Source organism: Schistocerca gregaria, chromosome 7 (genome assembly GCF_023897955.1).
Source record: "Schistocerca gregaria isolate iqSchGreg1 chromosome 7, iqSchGreg1.2, whole genome shotgun sequence".
Classification (NCBI taxonomy): Eukaryota; Metazoa; Arthropoda; class Insecta; order Orthoptera; family Acrididae; genus Schistocerca; species Schistocerca gregaria.
In genome coordinates this window covers 277,849,238-277,863,792 of record NC_064926.1, presented here as the reverse complement: position 1 = coordinate 277,863,792, position 14,555 = coordinate 277,849,238, and positions in this window count along the sequence as shown.

The following is a 14,555-nucleotide window of genomic DNA, read 5'->3' as shown; positions in this document are numbered from 1 at the left end:
GATGTTGTCGCCAGTGGTCGGCGGAAGGTGCACGTGCCCGTCAACTTGGGAGCGGACCACAGCGACGCACGGATGCACGCCAAGACCGTAGGATCCTACGCAGTGCCGTAGGGGACCGCACTGCCACTTCCCAGCAAATTAGGGACACTGTTGCTCCTGGGGTATCGGCGAGGACCATTCGCAACCGTCTCCATGAAGCTGGGCCACAGTCCCGCACACCGATAGGCCGTCTTCCGCTCACGCCCCAACATCATGCAGCCCGCCTCCAGTGGTGTCGCGACAGGCGTGAATGGAGGGACGAATGGAGACGTGTCGTCTTCAGCGATGAGAGTCGCTTCTGCCTTGGTGCAAATGATGGTCGTATGCGTGTTTGGCTCCGTGCAGGTGAGCGCCACAATCAGGACTACATACGACCGAGGCACACAGGGCCAACACCCGGCATCATGGTGTGGGGAGCGATCTCCTACACTGGCCGTACACCTCTGGTTATTGTCGAGGGGACACTGAATAGTGCACGGTACATCCAACCGTCATCGAACCCATCGTTCTACCATTCCTAGACCGGCAAGGGAACTTGCTGTTCCAACAGGACAATGCACGTCCGCATGTATCCCGTGCCACCCAAAGTGCTCTAGAAGGTGTAAGTCAACTACCCTGGCCAGCAAGATCTCCGGATCTGTCCCCCGTTGAGCATGTTTGGGATTGGATGAAGCGTCGTCTCACGCGGTCCGCACGTCCAGCACGAACGCTGGTCCATCTGAGACGCCAGGTGGAAATGGCATGGCAAGCCGTTCCACAGGACTACATCCAGCATCTCTACGATCGTCTCCATGGGAGAATATCAGCCTGCATTGCTGCGAAAGGTGGATATACACTGTACTAGTGCCGACATTGTGCATGCTCTGTTGCCTGTGTTTATGTGCCTGTGGTTCTGTCAGTGTGATCATGTGATGTATCTGACCCCAGGAATGTGTCAATAAAGTTTCCCCTTCCTGGGACAATGAATTCACGGTGTTCTTATTTCAATTTCCAGGAGTGTATATTCCATAACGCAGCTGAAAAGAAAGACACAAGTCATCTTTCTCAGACAACAAACACGAGATCCATTCAGTAGCGGCCTCTAGCCAGGTAATACCATGTTCTTTAGCCAAGGGATGCATAAAAAGTTTTCTGTAGTCACGTGTCTGAACACTTTATAAAATCCATAAGACGGTTAACAACAATGTTGCCTCCTCCTGGGCTTGTGATTTGACATATATGATATACAAGCTTTACTCTACAATTAGAGGTCGCCGACGTTAAACTGTCAACACTGTCTTGCCATATACAGTGTAGCCGTAGACGTCGCTGTACGCTGAGGTGACAAAAGTCGTGGGATAGCGACATGCACACACTCACAGGCAGGGGTAGTATCGCGTACACAAAGTATAACAGGGCAGTGCACTGGTAAAGCTGTCCTTTCTACTCAAATGATTCATGTGGAAAGATTTCCAACGTGATTATGGCTGCACGACGGGAATTAACAAACAGTGAACGCAGAATAGTAGTTGAAGCGAGAAGTGTTGGGCATTCCGTTTCGGAATCCTTTACTGAATCCAATACTCCGAGGTCCACTGTGTCATGAGTGTGTTAAGAATAGAAAATTTGAGACATTACCTCTCATCATGGACAAAGCAGTGGCCGATGGCTTTTATTTAGCAACCGAGGCCAGCGGCGTTTGCGTATAGAGTTGTCACTGCTAACAGTCAAGCAACACTGCGTTAATTGACAGCAGAAAACAATATGGGACATACAAAAAATGTATCCGTTAAGACAATGCGGCAAATTTTGCCTTTTATGGGCTATAGTAGTGGACGTCCGCTGCAAGTGTCTTCGGTAACAGCACGATATCACCTGCAGCGCGTCTATTGCGCTTGTGACCATATCGGTTGGTCGTAGACGACTGGAAAACCGCGGCCTGATCAGTAAAGCCCCAGTTTCAGTTGAAATTACAATTAAATCAATACCATTAGCTGCTGACGGGCGCTGATATACATCAACGGGGAGAGTTGAAAATGTGTGGCCCGACCGGAACTAGAACCCGGGATCCACCGAGGGCACAGGTGATAGTGCGACTGCAGCGATTTATCGCCGGCACGCTCCCAGTGAGATCCACATTCTCCACTTACAGTCCACACACTACATTCCTTGTGACCCTGCCATTATACCCATTACTCGCGGCAGACAATCCACCGAGTCCCGTAAGAGTTCAGACAAATCGTGTCCATCCACATTGAAGAAGGTCATCAGCCGGTTAGCCTTAACCGATATGAAGACGGCATTTGTTCTTTCGGACATGTCATCTTCATACCAGTTTCAATTTGTAAGAGCTGATGGTAGGGTCTGAGTGTGGCGCAGACCCCACGAAAAAATGGACTGAAGTTGTCAACAAGAAGGTGTGCAGACTGGTGTGGTTCCACAATGGTGAGGACTGTGTTTATATGGAATGGACTGGGTCCTCTGGTCCAACTGAACCGATCATTGACTGGAAATGGTTGTGTTTTTCTTCCTGGAGACGGACCATTTGCAAATATTCATGGACTTCATGTACCCAAAAAACAAGTGAACTTTTGTGGATGGCAAATCTGATGAATATTCTGGACAGTTCTAGCGAATGATTTGGTCACCAAGATCGCCTGACCTGAATCCTATCGAACACTTATGGAACATAATCGAGAGGCAAGTCGGTACACAAAATCCTACACCAACAACACTTTCGCAATAATGGACAGTTACAGAGGAAGCACGGATCAACATTTCTGAAGAGGACTTCTGACCACATTTAATAAAGTTCGTGACCACATTGTCATTACATATAAGACTACCGACGTTTCGGTCCCTGTTGCAAGCGACCTTCTTCAGGATTTCCATTTACTGATGAATGATAAAACTTTTTTTCTTATACAGGCCTACCCGCAGACATGGCTGTTATGTAATTCTGATAGGCTGTTTAGGATGAAGGGGAGGGGTGTTCGAATTCCTTATTGGTGCTATTATTATTTCTTTTCATTGGTGGAAACCCGACGTTTTGATTCGTGTTTGCGCAACTGCTTGTGATTGGTGGAAACGGGCGAATGGAATGCCAGGCGGCAGCTGTGACGAGGCGTTGTTTTCCTGCTTTCTAGCGCCGGCCGAGGCGCGCCAGTAATCTATTTACCTATGTGCGACGGCTGCGGTATCCCGCCATCCTGTATCTGTTGTTTCACGTGAGCTATCGTCCCCTAGCGCTGTTATTGCTGGCAGCCAAGACGTGGAAGTCGGTACCCGTCTTCTTTGTTCGTGTTGGCCGGTTGCTTGGTTCTGTGGCCTCTCTAATCTTCTTCCTGAAAGAAAGAGACTGTCTCGCCAGTACTCGAGCTTCTCCAAAATCAATCTGTTTCCCCACTCGTCCCGGTGTTCTGTCACCGCTGACTTGGTGTGCAGATTGATTTTGGTGAAGCACGCATACTGGCTAAACGGCTTCTTATTTTCAGGAGGAAGATTAGAGAGGCCACAAGCCAAGCGACCGGCGAACAGGAACAGAGAAGACGGGTACCGAATTCCGATGTCTTGGCCGCCAGCAATAACAGCGTAAACGTGAATTACTGGTAGCAAATATTAGTGCAAAAGACTGTTGGAAAAATTTTCAGTATATTGTCATATTTTTCTGTGTCAACAGGCATAATGAGTTTAAACCAACTCGATCGACATTACAGTGGGAGAACGCATTTATGATCCATTGAACAAGCTAGCAATTAACAATCTTCTGGGAATATCTCGACGGAATTCTGATCGATAAGGCCAAAAACCACCGATACCCGGACAGGTAGCCGTCCCTTTCATTATACGACATTTTCCAGTTCGTGCCGGGTAAATGCCAACGGTGTACATGGCCGGAGTTGTTGACGAATTTATCCAGCCGCATTCTCGCGAGTAATATAACAGACTGGAAAGCTTAATTTCTCCTTGGGCAATGTGTTGAGCATTACTCTTCACAGGGTTCATATTCCTAATCAATAAAAGCTAGGAAGTTCTCACGTACAGTGCACGTAGTTGATATGTTCACAAAAACGTTTTTACACTATGAGTCTTTAAAACCAAAGAAAATCATAAATTTACTTTGTTTCGAAGTCTACGTCGTAAACATTGGCCGAGAGGTTCTAGGCGCTTCAGTCCGGAACCGTGCGACTGCCTCGGGCATGGATGTGTGTGATGTCCTTAGGTTAGTTAGGTTTAAGTAGTTCTAAGTTCTAGGGGACTGATGACCTCAGATGTTAAGTCCCATAGTGCTCAGAGCCATTTGAACCATTTCTACATCGTAATACCATCTGCTGTCCGAGTCCGTGCCCGAACCTGTCATATTCCTGAAACTTTTCAGCGTGACACACACCGTGTGCCAAACCTGAAAGGGGATGTTGTCCGTTACTTCATGAACAAGCCTTTCGGTGTCTGCTGTTTTAAATGTTTTGTTCTTCTCCCTGCACAGCTTGTAATCTGTGTGCAAATTAATTCTATCGGATTATACTGACAGTAATATGTGGGTAAACGCAAAACTGTGTGATCAAATTCACATTAACATTCAAAAAATGCTTCAAATGGCTCTGAGCATTATGGGACTTAAATTCTGAGGTCATCAGCCCCTAGAACTTTTTTTTTTTTTTGGTTCATCAGTCTACTGACTGATTTGATGCGGCCCGCCACGAATTCCTCCCCTGTGATAACCTCTTCATCTCAGAGTAACACTTGCAACCTACGTCCTCAATTATTTGCTTGACGTATTCCAATCTCTGTCTTCCTCTACAGTTTTTGCCCTCTACAGCTCCCTCTAGTACCATGGAAGTCATTCCCTCATGTCTTAGCAGATGTCCTATCATCCTGTCCCTTCTCCTTATCAGTGTTTTCCACATATTCCTTCCCTCTCCGATTCTGCGTAGAACCGCCTCATTCCTTACCTTATCAGTCCACCTAATTTTCAACGTTCGTCTATAGCACCACATCTCAAATGCTTCATTTCTCTTCTGTTCCGGTTTTCCCACAGTCCATGTTTCACTACCACACAATGCTGTACTCCAGACGTACATCCTCAGATATTTCTTCCTCAAATTAAGGCCGGTGTTTGATATTAGTAGACTTCTCTTGGCCATAAATGCCTTTTTTGCCATAGCGAGTCTGCTTTTGATGTCCTCCTTGCTCCGTCCGTCATTGGTTATTTTACTGCCTAGGTAGCAGAATTCCTTAACTTCATTGACTTAGTGACCATCAATCCTGATGTTAAGTTTCTCGCTGTTCTCATTTCTACTACTTCTCATTACCTTCGTCTTTCTCCGATTTACTCTCAAACCATACTGTGTACTCATTAGACTGTTCATTCCGTTCAGCAGATCATTTAATTCTTCTTCACTTTCACTCAGGATAGCAAAGTCATCAGCGAATCGTATCATTGATATCCTTTCACCTTGTATTTTAATTCTACTTCTGAACCTTTCTTTTATTTCCATCATTGCTTCCTCGATGTACAGATTGAAGAGTAGGAGCGAAAGGCTACAGCCTTGTCTTACTCCCTTCTTAATACGAGCACTTCGTTCTTGATCGTCCACTCTTATTATTCCCTCTTGGTTGTTGTACATATTGTATATGACCCGTCTCTCCCTATAGCTTACCCCTACTTTTTTCAGAATTTTGAACAGCTTGCACCATTTTATATTGTCGACCGCTTTTTCCAGGTCCACAAATCGTATGAACGTGTCTTGATTTTTCTTTAGCCTTGCTTCCATTCTTAGCCGTAACGCCAGAATTGCCTCTCTCGTGCCTTTACTTTTCCTAAAGCCAAACTGATCGTCACCTAGCGCATTCTCAATTTTCTTTTCCATTCTTCTGTATATTATTCTTGAAAGCAGCTTCGATGCATGAGCTGTTAAGCTGATTGTGCGATAATTTTCGCACTTGTCAGCTCTTGCCGTCTTCGGAATTGTGTGGATGATGCTTTTCCGAAAGTCAGATGGTACGTCGCCAGACTCATATATTCTACACACCAACGTGAATAGTCGTTTTGTTGCCACTTCCCCTAATGATTTTAGAAATTCTGATGGAATGTTATCTATCCCTTCTGCCTTATTTGACCGTAAGTCCTCCAAAGCTCTTTTAAATTCCGATTCTAATACAGGATCCCCTATCTCTTCTAAATTGACTCCTGTTTCTTCTTCTATCACATCAGACAAATCTTCACCCTCGTAGAGGCTTTCAGTGTATTCTTTACACCTATCTGCTCTCTCCTCTGCCTGCATTTAACAGTGGAATTCCTGTTGCACTCTTAAAGTTACTACCGTTGCTTTTAATGTCACCAAAGGTTGTTTTGACTTTCCTGTATGCTGAGTCTGTCCTTCCGACAATCATATCTTTTTCAATGTCTTCACATTTTTCCTGCAGCCATTTCGTCTTAGCTTCCCCGCACTTCCTACTTATTTCATTCCTCAGCGACATGTTTGTACTTCCTCCTTTCATCAATTAGCTGAAGTATTTCTTCTGTTACCCATGGTTTCTTCGCAGCTACCTTCTTTGTACCTATGTTTTCCTTCCCAACTTCTGTGATGGCCCTTTTTAGAGATGTCCATTCCTCTTCAACTGTGCTGCCTACTGCGCTATTTCTTATTGCTGTATCTATAGCGTTAGAGAACTTCAAACGTATCTCGTCATTCCTTAGAACTTCCGTATCCCACTTCTTTGCGTATTGATTCTTCGTGACTAGTGTCTTGAACTTCAGCCTACTCTTCATCACTACAATATTGTGATCTGAGTCTATATCTGCTCCTGGGTAAGCCTTACAATCCAGTATCTGATTTCGGAATCTCTGTCTGACCATGATGTAATCTAATTGAAATCTTCCCGTATCTCCTGGCCTTTTCCAAGTATTCCTCCTCCTCTTGTGATTCTTGAACAGGGTATTCGCTATTACTAGCTGAAACTTGTTACAGAACTCAATTAGTGTTTCTCCTCTTTCATTCCCTGTCCCAAGCCCATAGTCTCCTGTAACCTTTTCTTCTACTCCTTCCCCTACAACTGCATTCCAGTCGCCCATGACTATTAGATTTTCGTCCCCTTTACATACTGCATTACCCTTTCAATATCGTCATACACTTTCTCTATCTGTTCATCTTCAGATTGCGACGTCGGCATGTATACCTGAACTATCGTTGTCGGTGTTGGTCTGCTGTCGATTCTGATTAGAACAACCCGGTCACTGAACTGTTCACAGTAACACACCCTCTGCCCTACCTTCCTATTCATAACGAATCCTGCACCTGTTATACCATTTTCTGCTGCTGTTGATATTACCCGATACTCATCTGACCAGAAATCCTTGTCTTCCTTCCACTTCACTGACCCCTACTATATCTAGATTGAGCCTTTGCATTTCCCTTTTCAGATTTTTTAGTTTTCCTACCACGTTCAAGCTTCTGACATTCCACGCTCCGACTCGTAGAGCATTATCCTTTTGTTGATTATTCAATCTTTTTCTCATGGTAACTTCCCCCTTGGCAGTTCCCTCCCGGAGATCCGAATGGGGGCTATTCCGGAATCTTTTGCCAATGGAGAGATCATCATGACTCTTCTTCAGCTACAGGCCGCATGTCCTGTGGATACACGTTAGAACTGCGTAAACCTAATTAACCTAAGGACATCACAAACATCTATGCCCGAGGCAGGATTCGAACCTGCGACTGTAGCGATCGCGCGGTTACAGACTAGACCCGCCCGGCAACAAAGTCAAATTTGTACATTCTGTCGCGTGACTTTTATAAATTAACGAACTGCAGGAGTTCTGGCTTATTTGTCCGGAATATTTTTTATTTTTTGGAGCAAAATATTCCCTTTCCTGGTGCTCCTACTTGGTCAATTCTCATTTCTCTGAATGATGACTGGCACGGTAATTACAATGACCGACTTCGAAACTTGGTATGGCAAGAACTGCTCAGTGAATCACTTCTTGAAAGTGACAGCGTTCATTTCAGAATGGTAGTCACTATTGTTTTTCTTAAACTTAAATACACGTTTACTCTCAGGAACCAAATCAGAACAAAAGCCAGCATGCAGTGTAAGTATCCGGGAACCTTTCCCTAAGGGAACTTTAAAACTGCCAGTATCATCACTCATTTTCCAGCAGGTATTCATAGAATGATGCTGTTTCACCCATATTTGATCAAGGTACTAGGCAGTAGAACTACCTCCTCCTCTTCTATCGTGCATCTTTATAACGGGCGGGCTTCTATGTCACTTCTTGCAGTTAAAAACTTTTTTTTAACGTATTTGAAACCAATGTATTTTAAAATTCTTTGCTTTGACGTAGCGCTACCTTTGAAGCCAATTTGATCAGGCATAATTGTAAAAAGTTTTTGTGACGTTGAGTATTCCTTTCTTACATGCATTTCAAACACAGAGCGCTTTAAAACACCGCTGTCAAAACCAACTATTTGTGTTTTTTTGTTACAGGTTTCTTGCGATTTCGATGATTTTTCAGGCGAAACGGAAACAAATTTTCCTCAGGTTTCTACTGCTCCGACAGTTTTGTTTACTATTCTCGAAACAGTTTTCTGGCCTACATTTGCTTCTGCAATTCGTTCTTGAGACTTCAGAATGTCAAAAATAGGAATATCGCATTCAGATTCACATCTGAAGTACTTATAAATGCGGTACATAAATCTCCTCGACTGACTGTGAAGTATCTACATCTACATCATTACTCCTCAATTCACAATTATGTGCCAGGCAGAGCGTTCGTAAAACCACCTTCGAGCTATTTCTCTACCGTTCACCTCTCGAACAGCGCGCGGGAAACACGAACGCTTTAATCTTTCCGTAATTTCTCGTTTTTTATTATGATGATCATTGCTCTCTTTGTAGTGGGTGAACAAAGTATTTTCACCCTCTGAGGAGAATGTTGGTGACCGAAATTTCATTAGAAAACCCACAAGGAAAAAGTCTTCGTTTTGGTGATGGCCACCCCAATTCGCGTATCCGTGGCAGTCTCTCCCCTATTACGCTAAAATGCAAAATGAGCTGCCTTCGTTGAACATTTTCGATCAGTCCTATCGGCTATGGATACCAGACCTGGCAGCAGTATTCCAGAAGAGTGCGGAAAAACATAGTGTATATAGTTTGTTTAGTAAACCTGTTGCATTTTCTAAGTGTTCTACCAATAAATCGCAGTCTTTGGTTTGCTTTCCACACAACGTTATCCGTGTAATAGTTTCGTTTTAAGTTATTCGTAGTTGTAATCCCTAATTTACAGTCTTTGGAATAGTGTGTTTCATTCTGTAAACCGAATTTAGTGGATTCCTGTCAGTAATCATGTGGATGACTCCACACTTTTCGTTATATAGAGTCAATTGTCACTTTCCTCACCATACAGATATCTTGTCTTTTCTAATTTTTTCTAACCTCTCATGGCTGTATAAGACCGTAACTCACACCATAATCTGCAAACAGTCTAAGAGGGCAGCTCAGATTGTCTCCTAAATTGTTTATAAGATCAGTAACAGAGGTGCATCTATAACACTTCCTTGCAAACGCCAGATACCATCTCTGTTTTACTCTATGATTTTCTGTCGATTACTACGTACCGTGATCTTTCTGAGACAAAATCACGAATCCGGCCGCACAACTAAGACGATACTCCGTGGGCACGCAATTTAAAGTTGTTTGTTAGGGACTTGACGTTTAATGCAGTCACAACACATTTTCATTTGGAAATCACACCAAAACCTTTACGGATACACATTCACAGCTATACTGCTAGAGGAAAGCAACATGGCATCTGAATGAATCATTCGGTCGCACAGTGAATGAAACTGCTTTGTCACAAAATGCGACAACGGCGCCGCATGTGGGAGAGAGATTCTCGCAGTCTGGTTTGTAACTCGCTTCTAGCTGCTAGGAAACACAATGAATCTTATTGGCTGCTAGTAATTAATGGTGGGGGATACGCAGAACTGCTGAAAATATGCCACCTTCCAACAAGACGCGGAGTATAGCAATTTGTAAACTCCTACTGTCACATATATGTATGTATATATCGAAACATCTCTGTGAGTCAAGTCTTTGATATTGTTATGTTTGCGATAGCGCTATCTTTGCATAATACGTCCATGTGGTGTTCTTGATGTGTGAGTGGTTGTGTAGATTATGTATCCCTATACGTAAGGAAAGTGCGTCATACAGTCTTCACTGTTGCATTATCACTATCAGTCAGCACTGGAGCGTAATGGCGTGGATTTTCAACGTCATTAACGAAAACATCTTCACTTTAATAATTTGTTTACATCATTAAAAATCGTTATGAGGCATCATTACAGTTAAAAAGACATTGCCCCACATCTCATTTTGGTTGTAGAGCGCCACAAACCGAAAGAAATTTCATCATTTGGGAAAACAAAGTGAAAGCTAATGTAAAGTATATCTTAACGTGAACTAGCCGTCTGAATATGAACCTGTAATGTTTGAAAGCGGTAACAGCGGTATTAAAATAAATAGATAGCACCGGGAAAAGTAGCTGGCTGCTGTTACCTTCTGTGTACGAGTCAACCTATATTTTGTACACAGCCACAGGCTGAGAATGTCAGTTTTCGACACAATAGCAACATGCCTCTTCATTTCTGAATAACTGCTGCAACCTACATCGTTCTGAAACTGCTTACTGTAGTCATCTCTTGGTCTCCCTCTACGAATCTACACCACTACCCTCCCCCCCCCCCCCCTCCACATACACATACACATACACATGCACACTTCCTTCCAATACTAAATTAGTGATACCCTGTTGTCTCAGAATGTGTCCTACCGACCGACCCCTTCTTTCACTCAGGTTGTGCCACAAATTTTTTTGCTCCCCAGGTCTTATCAGTACTTCCTTATTAATTATATGATCTACCTACCTGATCTTCAGCATTCTTCTGTAGCACCACATTTCAAAAGCTTGTATTCACTTCTTGTTTGACCTGTTTATCGTCCATGTTTTACTTCCATACATGGCTACACTCCATACAAATATATTCGCAAAAGACTCCCTGACACTTCAATCTATACTCGACATTAACAAATATCTCTTCTACAGAAACGCTTTTCGTACCAGTTCCAGTCTATACTTTACATCATCTCTACTTCGGCTGTCATCAGTTATTTTCGCTTCCAAATAGCAAAACTTAACCACTACCTTAAATGTCTCGTTTCTTAAACTAATTCCCTTGGCATCACATGATTTAATTTGACTACTTTCCATTATCCTCGTTTTGCTTTTGTTGATGTTCATCTTTTATCCTCCTTTCAAGGCACACTCCATTCTGTTCAACTGCTCTTTAAGTCTTTTGATATCTCTCATGGAATTACAGTGTCAGCAGTCAACCTCGAAGTTTTTTTTCATCTCCCCACACCTTAATTCCTACTCCAGATATTTTTTGTTTGTTTTATCGCTTGTTCAATGTACAGATTGAACAACGTAGGGGATAGACTGCAACTCTGTCTCACTCCCTTCTCAACCACCACTTTCTTTTCGTTCCCCTAGAATCTTGTAACTGCTGTCTGATATATGTACAAGTTGCAAATAGCTTTTCGCTCCCTGTATTTTACTCTTCTTACCTTCAGAATTTCAGATAAAGTTTTCCAGTCAACATTGTCAATAGGTTTCTCTAGGTCTGCAAATGATATAAACGTAGGTTTGCCTTTCCTTAACCTATCTTCTAAGATAAGTCGTAGGGTCAGTAGTTTCCCAGAGTCCGCTTCTACAGTTTTTCCATTCTTCTGTTAGAAATTCGTGTTAGTATTTTCAACGTGACTTATTATGCTGATAGTTTGATCATATTCACAACTGTTAATGTCTACTGTCTTTTAAAATGGAATTATTATGTTCTTCTTGAAGTCTGAGGATTTCGCCTGTCTCATTCATCTTGCTCATAAGATGGAAGAGTTTTATCATGCCTGGCTCTCTCAAGGCTATTAGCAGTTCTAATGGAATACTGTCTACTCCCAGGAACTAGTTTCGACTTAGGTCTTTCAGTGCTCTGACAAATTCTTCTCTCGGCGTCATATGTTCCTTCTCATGTTGTCTACGTCCTCATACATCCCTATAACATTGCCCTCAGCTACATCTAACTTGTACATAAACTGCATATCCTCCTTCACTTTTCAGCTTCCCCTTCTTTGCTTAAGACTGGTTTTCTATCACTTTCCTCCAGAGGCTCCTTTAATTTTCATGTAGGCAGTATCTAGCTATCCTCTGATGATATATGCTTCGAATCCTTATGTTCCTTCTCTATCCATTCCTGCTTAGCCGTTTTGCACTTCCTGCCTATCTCATTTTTTAGATGTTTGCATTCCTTTTCTTCTGTGACACTGACTGCAATTTTACATTTTCTCCTTTTATATGTTAAAATTAGTAACTCTTGAGTTACTCAAGGATTTCTAGTCGACCTTGTCTTTTTAGCTATTCGATCTTCTGCTTCCTTCACTATTTCACCTCTCAAAACTACCCATTTGACGTCTACTATAGTCCTTCCTCCTGTTTCAGTTGTTCCTTAATGCTTCCTCTGAAACCCTCAACAACCGTGGTTCTTCCAACTTACCCATGTCCCAATTCCTTAATTACCTATCTTTTCTCAATTCCTTCAGTTTTAAACTGCTGTTCATAACCAGTAAATGGTGGTCAGAGTCACATTTGCACCTGGAAATGTCTCATAATTTAAAATCTGGTTCCTAAATCTCTGTCTTACCATCATATAATCTATCTGAAATCCTTCGGTACCTTCAGGTTTTTTCCACATATATAACTTTCTTTAAGTTTATTGAGCCCGGTGTCAACTATGATTAATTATGCTCTGTGTAAAATTCTACCCAGTAGCTTCTTCTTTCATTCCTTTCCCCCAGTCCTTGTTTACCTACTGTATTTGCTTCTCGTCCTTTTCCTACAATCGAATTCCGGTACCACATTTCTAATCAATTTTCGTCTCTCTTAACTATCTGAATAAATTGTGTTATCATACATTTCTTCAATCTCTTCACGGAAATAGTTGGCATATAAACTTGTACTATGTAGTACATGTGTCTTCATGTCTATCTCGGCTGCAATAGTGTGTTCACTATGCCGTTCATAGTAGATAACCCGTGTTCCTTTTTTCTTATTGATTATTAAACCTATTCCTGCATTACACCTGTTTGATTTTATATTTATAACTCTGTATTCACCTGATCAAAAGTGTTGTTCCTCTTGCCACCGAACTTCGCTAATTCCCTCTACATCTAATTCTAATGTAACCATTTGCCTTTTTAAATTTTCTAAGCTACCTGCCCGATTAAAGGATCTCACCTTCCATGCTCTGACCTGTAGAATGCCAATTTTGTTTTTCCTGAAAACGACAGCCTCCTGAATAATCCCCACCCAGAGATCTGAATGGAGCATTGTTTTCCTCCGGAATATTTCACCTAGACGATACAACCATCTTTTAACCATATAGTATACCTGCAGGCCCTCAGGAAAAGTTACAGCTGTAGTTCCCTCTTGCCCCCTGCCATTTACAGTGCCAGACGTTTTCGTTAATATCACAAGGCCAGATTAGTCAGTCATCCAGACTGTTGCCCCTGCAACTACTGAGGAGGCAGCTGGTCCTCTTCAGGAACTACACTTTTTTTGTCTTCTCAACAGATACCCCTCCATTGTGGTTGCACCTACGGTACAGCTATCTGCATAACTAAGGCACGCAACACTCTCCACCAACTTCAAGGTCCATGATTCTTGGAGAGGGTGTAAATCATTATAGATCCCCAAAGAGCTGTAAGAAGCTACCTTTCAGCTCGTCTGACACTCCGCCATTTCTGGTGGACCTCCTGCCAAAAGGCCATGCGAGCAGCAGTCGTCCAAATTCACGGCTTTGGGATTTACCCATTTCTGTTGGTGCTGCTCGTCTTTGTACCTATAGTCACCTGTACCGGTCACCTAGGTGGACTTGCCACAACACGCTCTGAGCCCTGGACCCGCAAGTATTCAGCTGTACAACAGTTCACCTCGCCTCACACCAACCCCAGGCAGTCAAATCACTCGCCTACATATGCGTAACGTTACACACTTGAGAATGTGCGTGAAATATAATACGTGTCTATTTGAAATTACGGTTCATTCGTTTTGTAAGCTACTGTTCCTGATAATAAGGTGTAGTCATTATGAGAGGAACTGCTTTATGAGGCAAAATTTCTTCAGTTCCTGTGATAAAGAGGTGAGTGAGTTACTGCTTATCAGAACCTTGCCCAGCCTCAAAACATAACATATTTTTGTTACATGTTGGATGTTAACTCGAGTTGTCATTTCTTTACTGGGAAATAACCAAACAAAACGAGTAAATCTGTTAACCACGACAAATATATAACTCTTATGGCTTTTTGTATAGGCAGAGTTTCCAGATAACCCACAAAAAATATTTATCGGCCTCTCTTCCTAGCTGAAATGTAAGAAGTCTTGATGAGAATCCGAGTTAGGTTTAGTCATTTTACAGTTCTGG